The sequence below is a fragment of the Mirounga angustirostris genome, unplaced genomic scaffold, assembly GCF_029215605.1.
Source record: "Mirounga angustirostris isolate CCGP_5_RB_7025 unplaced genomic scaffold, mMirAng1.0.hap1 SCAF_5, whole genome shotgun sequence".
Taxonomy (NCBI): Eukaryota; Metazoa; Chordata; class Mammalia; order Carnivora; family Phocidae; genus Mirounga; species Mirounga angustirostris.
The window spans coordinates 394640-408544 of NW_026991713.1; the positions used below are offsets into that span (position 1 = coordinate 394640).

The 13905-nt window shown below is 42.7% G+C and overlaps 1 protein-coding gene and 1 non-coding gene across 14 annotated transcripts in view; one reads left to right on the forward strand and one right to left on the reverse strand.

The window, feature by feature from the left end:
• Positions 1-13905, reverse strand: part of PPP6R2 (protein phosphatase 6 regulatory subunit 2) — a 78205-nt gene that overhangs the window by 43125 nt on the left and 21175 nt on the right. For all 13 annotated transcript variants that reach the window (XM_054506641.2, XM_064590409.1, XM_054506633.2 and 10 more), the window contains one exon: positions 10411-10540. The gene's annotated coding sequence lies outside the window, so the exon portion shown is untranslated. The remainder of the gene's footprint in view (positions 1-10410; positions 10541-13905) is intronic.
• LOC123845182 (U2 spliceosomal RNA) lies at positions 11296-11481 on the forward strand. Its single transcript, XR_006791008.1, has one exon. It is a non-coding gene; the product is annotated as a U2 spliceosomal RNA (small nuclear RNA).

Genomic DNA, 13905 nt, shown 5'->3' on the forward strand with positions numbered 1-13905 from the left:
TGCAACTAAAGGTTTATCAATTTTACTGATGTTTTTGAGGAGCCAAATTTTGGCTTTATTTTTTTCTCTATTATTTGTGCATATTCTATTTCACTGATTTCCTCTTTTGTCTTGTAATTTCCTTCCTACTGCACACTTTGGGTTTAATTCGTTCTTCTTTTTCTAGCTTAAGTTATTAGATCATTGGTTTTCACACCATTCCCCTTTTCTAGTATGAGCATCAAAGCTATGAATTTGCCTTCAAGCACTGCTCTAGCTGCACCCCACAGCTTCTCATGTTTCCATTTTCACTGAATTCAAGTATAATGCTTAATTTTCCAATTATTTTGAGATTTTTTTTTTTAAAGATTTTATTTATGTGGGGGAGAGAACGAGCAGTGGGGAGGGGCAGAGAGAGAGGGAGAGAGAAGCAGACTCCCCAGTAAGCAGAAAGCCCGACGCAGGGCTCAATCCCAGGACCCGGAGACCACGACCTGAGCCGAAGGCAGATACTTGACTGAGCCAGCCAGGCGCCCCTATATTGGGATTTTCTAAATATCTTTTTTTTTTTTAAAAGATCCAATTGACTTTATTAAGTGATTCATGAATCAGGCAACATCCCATCTATCAGACAGAGGTGCACTCCCATCTCTTTGGTATTTATATATAACTTCTGTTGTGGTCAGAGAGCAGGCTTGTATGATTTCATTCCTTTTAAATTTATTGATATTTGTTTTATGGCCTAGCATAGGGGTCAACAAACTTTTTCTGTAAAAAGCTACAAAGACAGAAATAGACCAGATTTTTTAGCAGGATCCTAATTATTTTCAGCTTTGTAGGCCACATAGGGTCTCTGTTGCACGTTCTTTTTCTTTTTCTTAACAACCCTTTAAAAACATAAAAACCCTTCTTCTGCAAGCTGTACAGCAATAAGCAGGGAGCTAGATTTCCCCACAGGCTTAAGTCTGCTGACCAATGACCCTGCGTGTGACAAGGTACATCTTGGTAAATGTGCACCAGACAAGTTTTTCTTCTGTTGCTGTTGGGTGGGTCAGTTAGGTCAAGTTGATTGATAATGTGATTCAAGTCTCCTATATCCTCCCCGATTTTGTGTCTACTTGTTTTGACAATATGAGAGGAGGTTTGTAATCTTCAACTCTTAACTGTTGATTTATTTTTTTCTCCTTTTGATTCTCTAAGTTTTTGCTTCATGTATTTTGAATTTCCTTTATTATGTGGATGTATATTTAGGATTGTTATGTCTTCTTGATGAACTGCCTCTTTGATCATTTTGAAATGTCCCTCATTATTTCTGGCAATATACCATGTCTTAAGTCTACTTTGACATTAATACAGCACACTCTTCTTGTGGTTCATGTTTGGTATATCCCTTAACATCCTTTTACTATCAACCTATTTGTGTCTTTTTTTTTTTTTGAAGATTTTATTTGTCAGAGAGAGAGAGAGCACAAGAAGGGGGAGCTGCAGGCAGAGCAGGCAGAGGTAGAAGCAGGCTCCCCGCTGAGTGAGGAGCCCAATGCGGGACTTGATCCCAGGACTCCAGGATCATGACCCGAGCCAAAGGCAGACACTTAACCAACTGAGCCACCCAGGCACCTTTTTTTTTTTTTTTTAAGATTTTATTTATTTATTTGAGAGAGAGAATGAGAGAGAGCCCTATATGTATCTTTAAACTGTTTCTTTAATATAAACATGTAAACAGCATATGATTGATTTGGTCTTGCTTTGTTATTAAGTCTATTATTCTCTGCTTTTTTTAAGATTTATTTATTTATTCTAGAGAAAGAGAAAGAGCGTGCGAGGGGAGAGGATGGGCAGAAGGAGAAAGAGAGACTCCTCAAGCAGACTCCCCCCAATGTGGGGATCAATCCCAGGTTCCTGTTATTCTCTTTTAACTGAAGTTTTTAAGACCATTTACACATAATGTAATTATTAATATGGTTGGGTCTGAGTAATTTTTTAAAAATAGAACACACTTTTTAAAAAGATTTTATTTATTATTTATTTATTTGAGAGAGAGAGTGTGCATGTGTGCACGTGTGAGCAAGGGGAAGGGCAGAGGTGAGGGAGAGAAAGAATCTTAAACAGGCTCCACAACCAGCATGGAGCCCAACCAACTGAGCCATCCAGGTGCTCCAAATCCTGGCAGATTTTTATTTTTTTTTTTTTAAGATTTTATTTATTTATTTGAGAGAGAGAATGAGCTAGAGAGGGAGAGCATGAGACAGGGGAGGGTGAGAGGGAGAAGCAGACCCCCCGCTGAGCAGGGAGCCCGATGCGGGACTCGATCCCGGGACTCCAGGATCATGACCTGAGCCGAAGGCAGTCGCTTAGCCGACTGAGCCACCCAGGCGCCCCCTAGCAGATTTTTAAAACAGGAATTGATATGTTAATACTAAAATGTATATGGAAATTTAAAAAAATAATAAAAATAAATAAAACCAAGAATAACCAAAGCAATTTTAAAAAAGGAAGAACAGGGCGCCTGGGTGGCTCATTTGGTTGAGCGACTGCCTTCAGCTCAGGTCATGGTCCTGGAGTCCCGGGATCGAGTCCCCACATCGGGCTCCCTGCTTGGCAGGGGAGTCTGCTTCGTCCTCTGACCCTCCCCCCTCTCATGTGCTCTCTCTCTCTCAAATAAATAAATAAAACCTTAAAAAAAAATAAAAAAATAAAAAATAAAAAATAAAAATAAAAAAGGAAGAACAAAGTTGGGAGTACTAATACCACCTGATGTCAAGACTTACTATAAAGTGACATTAATCAAGATAGCATGGCTCAGGTGTCTCAACAGAACAAAATAGAAAGTCCAGAAATAGACTAACACATGTATGGTCAACTGACTTTCAATAAATGTGCCAAAGCAATTCAATGGGGAAAGTATAATCCTTTTCAACAAATGGTACTAGAAACTGGACATCTATAAATAAAATGAAACTCAAACCTTACCTCACACCATATACAGATCACAGGCTTAGCCATAAATGCTAAAACTAAAATTTCTGGATGAAAACCTGAGGGAAAAAATCTCTGTAGACTTGGAACAGAGAAGACATGAGAAAACAAAAATTGGGAACGCCTGGGTGGCTCAGTCGGTTAAGCATTTGACTCTTGATCTCAGCTCAGGTCTTGATCTCAGTCAGAGTCGTGAGTTCAAGCCCTGCATTGGGCTCCTCACAGGGTGTGGAGCCTACTTAAAAAAAAAAAAAAAAATTATTAAAAGAAAAAAACCCTGATAAGCAAGACTTCATCAAAATTAAAAACTTCTGCTCTTTGAATGATACCATTAAGAAAATAAACTGGTAAGTCAAAGTGGGAGAAAATATTTGCTATCTATATCTGACAGAACATTCATATCCAAAACATACAAAAAAACTTTTAGGGACGCTTCTGTGACATAGTGGGTTAAGCGTCTGTCTTCGGCTCAGGTCATGATCCCAGGGTCCTGGGATCGAGCCCCACTTCGGGTTCCCTGCTCAGCGGGAAGCCTGCTTCTCCCTCTCGCCCCTGCTTGTGCTCTCTCTCGCTATCTCTGTCTCTCTCTCTCAAATAAATAAACTTAAAAAAAAAAAGAAAAGGCACAGCATCATTAGCCATCAGGGAAATACAAGTCAAAACTACAATGAGATACAACTTCTCACCCACTAGGATGGCTAAAATCAAAAAGACTGATTATAACAAGTGTTGGTGAGGGTGTGAAGAAATTGGGAGCCCTCATACATTGTTGGTGTGAATGCAAAATGGTGCAGCTGCTTTGAAAAATAGTTTGTAATTCCTCAAATGCTTAAGCATAGAGTTACCACATGGCTCAGCAATTCCACTCCTAGGCATATACCCAAGAGAAATGAAAACATGCATCCACGCAGAAACCTGTATACCAAAGTTCACCACAGCATTATTCATGACAACCAAAAAGTAGAAACAACCCAAATGTCTAATCAAGGGAAGAATGGATTTTTAAAAACGTGGTATGTCCACGTAATGGAATATTATTCAGTACCAAAAAGGAATTAAGTACTGAAAGATGGATGAATCTGGAAAATATGCTAGGTGAAGTCAGTCACAGTAGACCACATAGAGTATAAGGCCATTTCTACTAAAGGTCAAGAATAGGCAAATCTGGGCACCTGGGTGGCTCAGATGGTTAAGCGTCTGCCTTCGGCTCAGGTCACGATCCCAGGGTCCTGGGATCGAGTCCCACATCGGGCTCCCTGCTCCTTGGGAGCCTGCTTCTCCCTCTGCCTCTCTCTCTCTCTCTGTCTCTCATGAATAAAATTAAAAAAAAAAAAAAGAGTAGGCAAATCTATAGAGACAAAACGCAGATCTGTGGTTGCCTGGGCAGGGGGACTGGGAAGGCAGGGGGAAGGGAAGTAAGGGACAAAGGGTGATGAAGATGTTCTGAAATTGCGTGCTGATGACTGCACAACTATACACTAAAACGCACTTAGTTGCACACTTTAAGTGGGTGAATTTTATCTCAACATAAAGTTATTAAAAGAAATCCTAGGGGGGTTGCCTGGGTGGCTCAGCGGGTTGAATGTCCGACTCTTGGTTTCAGCTCGGGTCATGAGATCTCAGGGTCCTCTAAAATAAATAAATAAATCTTAAAAAAAAAAAAAGAAAGAAAGAAATCCTATGTGTCTGAAACTAAATAGCATATCCCTAATAAAATCCTTAAGTTAAAAAAGTGACTAAGAAACCTGTACAATGGAATAGCAACGAAAACACTACACCTCCAGATTCGTAAGACAAAGCTGTAAGCAGTACTCTAGGGAAGAACGTACAGTTTTAAAAACACCTGCCAGGAATAAGAATTGTTAAGACTAGGGGCGCCTGGGTGGCTCAGTCGTTAAGCGTCTGCCTTCGGCTCAAGTCATGATCCCGGGGTCCTGGGATCGAGCCCCGCGTCGGTCTCCCTGCTCGGCGGGAAGCCTGCTTCTCCCTCTCCCACTCACCCTGCTTCTGTTCCCTCTCTCGCTGTGTCTCTCTCTGTCAAATAAATAAATAAAATCTTTAAAAAAAAAAAAAAAGAATTGTTAAGACTAAATAAACTAGGTAATTAAGAAGTTAGATAAGGACACTGGAAAAGGAAAAAGGATAAGTATAATCAATGAAATAGGACATTTTAAAAATGAGATTAACTAAAACCGGATTCTTTGAAAAAATGATGGTGTAAGTACTCTCACTCCACACCCGCAGGCCTGGCCAGGTCATCAGGAGAGCTGGTGACACAGGGGCAGGAGAGAAGACAGGCGGCGGCTCCGGAGCACCCGTGACAGCACTCCATGAGACCACCTACAGCCCCACTAGCCCAGCAACCCCACTCGCGCCTACATATCCCGAAGAAATGCCAGGACCCCACACAACGAGGAGGTGGAAGAGCAGGAAGCAAACACAGGGAATCACACAGAGTGCAAACTAGAGGGACACATGGTAACGCGGATGAATCCTAAAAGGATGGGCGAAATGAAAAACCCTAAGAAACAGATCAGGGTCATAATACAATCCACCCACTTAATTTCAAATCCGTGCACAACAACATGCACTCATAGGAACACAGACACAGAACAGAGTAGATACACTGAACACATCGCAACAACTGCCAACAGGGAGGGTGGGAGCGTCGAGGAAGTAAAACGCCAGCCGGGGAAGTGGGGCCGTGTGAACCCGGGAGCATACTCCCAGAGATGGGGAGAGGGAACGAGGACACTGCTTCTGTGAGCCCACCAGAGCAGCTATGGAGCTGCTGCAGGGCTTTCTCTCACGAGGTCGAGAGGCAGGCAGGAATGGTCCCCAGCAACCAGCAGCCACAGAGGTCCCAGGTCAAATTTCTATGTCGTCACTGTTCCTAGGTGGCTGGAGCTTATGCTTGTTTTTGCTTTTTATGTTTTCTTGTTTTTTTAACTTATTTTGGGAAATCTCACACATGCCTAACTGTAGCAAGAACAGTACGCCCTTCCCTCAGCCTCAACTCAGGCCATTCTGTTCCCCGGACTGTCTCCTACCCAGACCACTTGCAAGTACCCCAGACATCACCCATTTCACTGCCCAGGCTAGTGAAGTATTGTTAACTTTGCCATTAAGTTTGTCCAGGTGTCTAGGAGGTCCCTCCATGGACCTCCATGGAGCAGCTGGGTTTTTTTTTCCATACAGGTGGCACAGTGTCTTGCCGGTGGGACCAGTCACAGATGCACTGAGGTGCCCACTGCGCTCTCAAGCACTGAGCAAAGGGGCCGTTGCTGCCGCCCGCCCTGGTGATGCCAGCACAGCAAACACAGGCCTGGGTCTGCACGTGCCAGCCCACGAAGCTCCCACGTTCTAGGTATTCCACCACAGACTAAACATAGAACAAATCTTGGACAACAAACAGAACCAAAACTAAACCCAAATCATATTACCCACTTACTCATAATTCATAATTTGAAACAATAAACTAATTTAATGCCCACTTATTTACCCCTAAATTATAAAACAGAAAGTTTAGTAAGGATATCTACCCTGTCAAGAAGAGTAAGACATTCAAGGGCTTCTGAGAACCCAGCCCATTTACAGAATCAAGTGTACCATCTACTCACTAAACAATGTCTAGAAAAGCCGGCCCAGTTCAACAGTTACAAGACACTGGGATTTTTCAGACCAGTACATTTTTTTCTTTTAATACAGAAAACCAACAGAGGATTGACAACTTTTCAACTTGGCGAAACAAGGAGCAGGGAGGGAAGAGAGAGAGAAGATACAAAGGAGGAAAGGATGAACTATACCATCCATAATTACCTTAATTTCAGGAAACAGTGACTTTTTAAATATCAAAGAAAGGAAAGTCATAATCTCTGGATTAAGGATAACATTTCACTTTGAAAAAATAATAGTTTTAAGAAAAACTCACCTCACCACTTACTTTGCTCATGTCACCAATATTACAGACCAGTGCTTGAGAACATCTATTTACATTACCACTAATACTAGAAATAAGACCACTAATCTAGACTATATGCCTCATTAGCTCGTATCAGTACATTCTGCTATGACCTTAAGAATAAAAAAATCTCGGGGCGCCTGGGTGGCTCAGTCGGTTGGGCGACTGCCTTCAGCTCAGGTCGTGATCCTGGAGTCCCGGGATCGAGTCCCGCATCGGGCTCCCTGCTCGGCAGGGAGTCTGCTTCTCCCCCTGACCCTCCCCCCTCTCATGTGTTCTCTCTCTCTCTCTCATTCTCTCTCTCTCAAATAAATAAATAAAATCTTTAAAAAAAAAAAAAGAATAAAAAAACCTCTGCAACAATATTTATATGCCTCTGCCACCATCCACACAGTTTTAAGAAATATTTAAATGACAGCATCAGTGCTTGCTGCAGCTCATTTCACTGTCGAATGACCTGGCGTAAGCTGATTCTGAAACTCTTATTCGGATAACAGTACGTTATTTGGCTTCCAAACGTCTCTCGTATCCCAGCAATTGTGCACTACCCCACACAGAGATGCCAGTATCTCGTCAGCTGGCCCTTACCTACAGAGAAGGCTATAACTGGACCCAAAGGCCCACCACTGACAGCATCCTTAGACAAGTAAGGGGCTCATGAACTGGCTTGAGATGCCTCTTGTATAACAGAGCATCAACACAGCACGAGGGGTCCCCACACAGTCCATCTGCAACACCAAGCAAACTATTACCAACATCATCTAGACGTTTATCCAACCGTCAGATGAAAGGAACCTCAAGTTCTTCTTTATTTACTTTTACTCAGCATGACTATCACACGGAAGGTAGATTCTAAAGAGAAATGTTGCCCATAAGAGCATGTAGCTCCATGAATGGAGCCTTTCAAAAAAGAACATTCTGTGGTAGAGACCGTTGCTAAGAGAAGACTAGAATCTGGAATGCACCCTAGTACCTGTCTGGCTACAAATCAGTTGGGGTTTTGTTGTTAATTTATGATCAAAGCCCTGGCTTTGCTCTGTGACCGGGGCCAGTTACAAGACCTCTTGTGCCTTGGTTTCCACCCCTGTAAACCAGGGACAATGAGCATCCCACAGAGCTGCTGTGACAGTTAACCCCAGAACCGGGGCTGGCGCATTTTGTCCTCATGGATCCTGACTGCAAAGAGGAGAAGGAAACAGATGGGGTCATCTTGCCACAGAGCATGGGCTCAGAGTGGCACACCTCTCCCAAGCCCACCTTCAGTGGCGTCTCACTGGCCACTTAAACTGGAAGTGATGGCAGTATCTGCCCTATGGAGATCAACAAATGCTTCCAACCACCAGGTTTTTCGTGCTTCCAGAGAGCCAATTATCAAACATTTACCAATGTACCACCTGAAAAAATGGCAATGGGAGTCCACGGAGGGCAATGAATTTTTGCACAATCAATCAACAACTGAGACCATGTCTATTATAGGCAAACCGCACTAGAGGAAAGATCCAAAAAAGAGGGGTGTAACTGTAAAAAAGGGCTGCAGTGGGATGAAAAGATAAAAACTGAAAATCAGAAGTGAAGAGAAGAAATAACCACAAAGGTAAATTAAAATAAATGTAAAAGGGGCGCCTGGGTGGCTCAGTCGGTTAGTGCCTTCAGCTCAGGTCATGATCTCAGGGTCCTGGGATCGAGCCCCGTATCGGGCTCCCTGCTCAGCGGGGACCCTGCTTCTCCCTCCCCCACTCCCCCTGCTTGTGTTCCCTCTCTCGCTGTGTCTCTCTCTGTCAAATAAATAAATAAAAAAATCTTTAAAAATAAAAATAAACAGCATGCTTGTGTTATATTTCCGATAATTCCAAAATGTGAAGTCTTGGAGGGTCTGTTTCTACTGGGTTTCACTGCTGGTGTCTTGTTTCCTTGTGTGCTTGGTCAGTTTTGTCTGTGTACAAATCAATGTTCATAAAAATATCTGCAGGGATTTTTTTTTGGCATCTTAGGATAAAGGTAACTTCCTCCAGAGAGGTTTTAAGTCTGCCCCTGTAGGATGCCTGAAGGCATTCACCGAACCAGAAAATCTTAAACTAAATTTGTGCTTGATTTCCCTGCAGTACCAGGCAATGTGAACCGAGGTTAGAAATCCTCGCGAAGGGGCGCCTGGGTGGCTCAGTCGTTGGGCGTCTGCCTTCGGCTCAGGTCAGGATCCCGGGGTCCTGGGATCGAGTCCCGCATCGGGCTCCCTGCTCCGCGGGAAGCCTGCTTCTCCCTCTCCCACTCCCCCTGCTCGTGTTCCCTTGCTCGCTGTGTCTCTCTCTGTCAAATACATAAATAAATCCTCGCGAAGGCTAACCCATAGCCGCAGGTACTGCCCCACCTTCTTTCCTGCAATATTTAACAGTAAAAAGACAAACGGGGCGGGCAGGGAAAGAGTGAGGCAGATGTGCTGCTCGTTCACTCTTACCCTGAGGATGGAGCCTTCAGAGCCCCCTTTCACACGGGGAGAGTCTCCCTTGGCCTCTGCACCTTCAGAGGACTGTGGAATTAACTACCATTCTTCTGACCCTACAAGACCTCTAAAATCAAAGTCCCACTTTGTCCCGATCAGCAAATGCCCTCAGGGCAAAGGCAGATTCTGTGGTGCTTACTCACCTGAGCTCTTACTTCCTGGTTTCAGTCTAGAACTTCCTTGTTATATTGTCAGTTCTTTGTTTTTTTTTGTTTTTGAATCTAACACTTTTAGTTGTTTTCCAGAAGGTAGGGGGTGGGAGGTTAGAAGACAGTCCAAATAACCTAGTTCAACGTTTATCAAAAACATTTACCGGGGCGCCTGGGTGGCTCAGTCGTTAAGCATCTGCCTTCCGCTCAGGTCATGATCCCAGGGTCTGGGGATCGAGCCCCGCATCGGGCTCCCTGCTCTGTGGGAAGCCTGCTTCTCCCTCTCCCTCTGTCCCACCCCCTCCGCTCCTGCTCTCTCACTCTCAAATAATAAAATCTTAAAAAAAAAAAAAAAAAAAAGAGCCCGACTGAGCCACCCAGGTGCCCCGAGTTATCTTAGTTCTTAATGCACTGAAATGCTCCTGAGAAATTACACTTATTGTCATTTATGCAGCATGTAACTGGATTGCAATGGGTGAGCCTTCTGAGAGCATCTAATACTGGAGGAAGCCAAGTCCTTCCCTGGCTGTTCGTCTTGTATGGGGAATGTATGCTCTAGATGGTGACCGCGGCTGACGGTGTCCATGCCCCGACGCACGTGCTCTCCACAGGTGAGACATACCCATGACCGGCCCCGTATCTCTGGATTAGGGAGACCAAGTAACTTTTCTACAACAGAGTATCTTACAACCAGATACAGAAGGATCAAAAAACAACCAAAAGACAATAAACCATACACACACCTTCCAAATGAAGCATTTTGCTGTCATCCGTCTCTGAACTTCCACTTCTACAGTATATTTGCATAAATTACAATAAAGAAGAATTAAAAAGGAAAATTATCTTACCTTTTATGGAAACTTCTTGCTTAATTTTATACTCAAACAAAATATAAAAACATTTGGGGTTTTTTTCTTGGACTATATGTAACTTTAAGAAAGATTTTTTCACTCAGTAGAAGATTTATACTCTCTTCACCTGAAAAAGAAGAAAAAAATTTATTTTAAGTTCTGCCTTTGTAAAGTGAACTTACCAGAACAGTAGAGAAAAGGAAAACAAAAATCAGTATCTTAACTTAGTATTTAAATTATCAGAACATTTTATGATTAAGGAACTAAACATTCCCTTGCCTTTGCTCATGCTAGAGACAATGGTATTGATGATATACATCCTTGCTCTATCTGGGTAACTAGCTCAATGTTTGGAATGTCACTCCAAAGAATTCACATGAGAAGGATCTCCATGAAGTTGTCCAGTTTTGTAACTACACACCATCACCACAAGGATATACACATCCCCCGGCACAAGATGACTGGAGAGCTCACTGATAATCCATTGTAACTTCTAGAAAAGCGTAGAACTTGGGACTTTTCATTTTATATGTGCATGAAAGCCATGATTTTACCTTTTGAAAATTATACTTTAGCAACAGAGACAGGGGATTGCTCTAGAATATAAGAGACTTAAGAGACATAATCACCAAATGAAACATTTAGATCTTGAGTCCAATCAGAACAAATCAAATGTAATCACTTCTCATCAAGTGTATCTTCTGTTCTTATCAGTTTAACAATTTTTTTTTTAAGATTATTCATTTATTTATTTAAGACAGAGAATGAGAGAGCACATGAGAGGGGGGAGGGTCAGAGGGAGAAGCAGACTCCCTGCCGAGCAGGGAGCCCGATGTGGGACTCCATCCAGGGACTCCAGGATCATGACCTGAGCCGAAGGCAGTCGCTTAACCAACTGAGCCACCCAGGCGCCCCTGTTCTTATCAGTTTAATATCTGATATGAGTCCTCTGTCTGAGGACAACATGTTAAATGGATTTTTGGAACTAGAAGATGGAGTATGAGCTTGCTCCATCCATCCTATGCAACAACCTGGAATTGCAGTACTACCAAGAACAGTGCACCTCCCTTGGGGGAATTAAAAAAAAAAAAAAAAGGACAAATCAAATGTAAGTTATATTTGAAGCTACTGGGCAATCTGAATAGGGACTGCTATTAGATGATATTAGGAATTACTATGAATTCTTAGTTGTAATATGATATGGTGGCTATGTTTTTAAAAAAATAAAAACCGTTTTTATCTATTACAGAGAAAAAGTGAGTATTCCTGGTAAAATAACATTATTTCTGGGATTCACTTCTAAAATACTCCACCAAAAAAAAGAACCAAACAAATTTTAAAAGTGTAAGAGAGCAAGGGACAGATGGGGAAAAAATGGCAAAGTACTGATCACTGTTGAAGCTGGGTGGTGAGTATAAGTGTTCACTGTAATGTTTTCTGTATATTTATATATCTTTTTGTATATTTTTAAATTTCATATAAAAACCAAACCAAAAAAGACAAAGTTATGCTAGTGAGCCAGAAATAAGTCAGTGTTGCCATCTTCTAAAATAGATAATTCTTTTTTTTTTTTTTAAAGATTTTATTTATTTATTTGACAGAGAGAGAGATAGCGAGAGCAGGAACACAAGCAGGGGGAGTGGGAGACGGAGAAGCAGGCTTCCCGCGGAGCAGGGAGCCTGATGCGGGGCCTGATCCCAGGACCCTGGATCATGACCTGAGCCGAAGGCAGACGCTTAACGACTGAGCCACCCAGGCGCCCTAGATAATTCTTTTTACATCTAACACTTCATAATTAAAATTATTAAGTTGAATAATTCAACACTGGCTTTTCAACACTTCATACACAGTTTTCAAAACAATGAAGTATTTCTATAAGGTTGACTTTAGGCCTGCTTATTCTGACTCTGAACTAATGTTCATTTGTTTGTATTTATGTTCAACTGGGGGAAAAGGGATTGCTAATTTGCTACTGTTTATTTAATTTTGTTTTTTACTTATGTAAAATACTTATATGGTTCCAAAGTCAGAAGTACTTCAGAGGTGCCCCAGACCAACAGACCCACTCAGTGGAGAGTAGTGGGGCTGAAAGCTGAACAAAGACCCTACAGGTCCTGCTGGCTGGGAGGTGTTAGGAGTCCAACCTGGCGGAATGAAGAGCCTCACCGAGCTTGAGGCACACAGCAAAGACCTGAATAAGGCCCTGGCTGCAGGGTAAAAATTACAACCCGAGCAAAGGCCACACGCAAACACTAAGTGCAAAACCAAAACAGGTCTACTCAAAGAATAAAACCAAGCCTGACAGGACCAAAATGATCTTCCAATAATCTGTCTGCCAGAACAAAACTCAAGATATAAGCCAGATACCAACATATAAAAAAAAAGTTATGATACATACAAAGCAGCAGAAAATGTAACTATAATTTTTTTAAATTGAAAAGCAGCTGGGGGGGGCGCCTGGGGCTCAGTCATTAAGCGTCTGCCTTCGGCCCAGGTCATGATCCCAGGGTCCTGGGACCGAGCCCCGCATCAGGCTCCCTGCTCAGCGGGAGGCCTGCTTCTCCCTCTCCCACTCCCCCTGCTTGTGTTCCTTCTCTCACTGTCAGATAAATACATAACATCTTAAATAAATAAATAAATAAATAAATAAATAAATAAATAAATAAATAGCTAGCTAGCAGCTGGGCGGCTCAGTTGGTTAAGCATCTGCCTTAAGCTCAGGTCATGATCCCAGGAGCCCCGCGTTGGGCTCCTTGCTCAGCGGGGAGTCTGCTTCTGCCTCTCTCTCTACCTGCTGCTCCCCCTGCTTGTGCTAGTGCTCACTCTCTCTGTCAAATAAATAAATAAAATCTTAAAAAAAAAAAAAAAAAAGGCAGCTGGGTGGGGAGGGGGCACCTGTATGGTTGAGCATCTAACTCTTGATCTTGGCTCAGGTTGTGATCTCCATTTCATGGGATTGAGCCCTGCACTGGGCTGCATGCTCAGTAGAGAGTCCCTCTCTCGCTCTCTGCCCCTCCCCCCGCTTGGGCTCTCCCTCTCTCTCTCTTAAAAAAAAAAAAAAAAGCAGGGGGGTGCCTGGCTGGCTCAGTCGGTGGAGCGTGCTACTCTTGATCTCAGGGTTGTGAGTTTGAGCCCCACGTTGGGTGTAGAGATTACTTACAAAAAAAATCTTAGGGGCTCCTGGGTGGCTCAGTCAGTTAAGCGGCTGACTTATGGTTTTGGCTAAGGTCATGATCTCACGGTGGTGAGATCGAGTCCTATGCCGGGCTCTGTGCTCATTGCATGGTCTGCTCCAGATCCTCTCTCGTTCTCCCTCTCAATCTCTCTCTCTCAAATAAGTAAATAAAATCTTTAAAAAATAAAATCCTTACAAAATTTTTTTTTAAAGCAGCTATTAGAAACAGACCACAGGATGTCTCAGATGGTAGAATTAGCAGAAATAGACCTTAAGCAGCTATAATAAATGTGTTCAAAGACTTATAGGAAAAAATA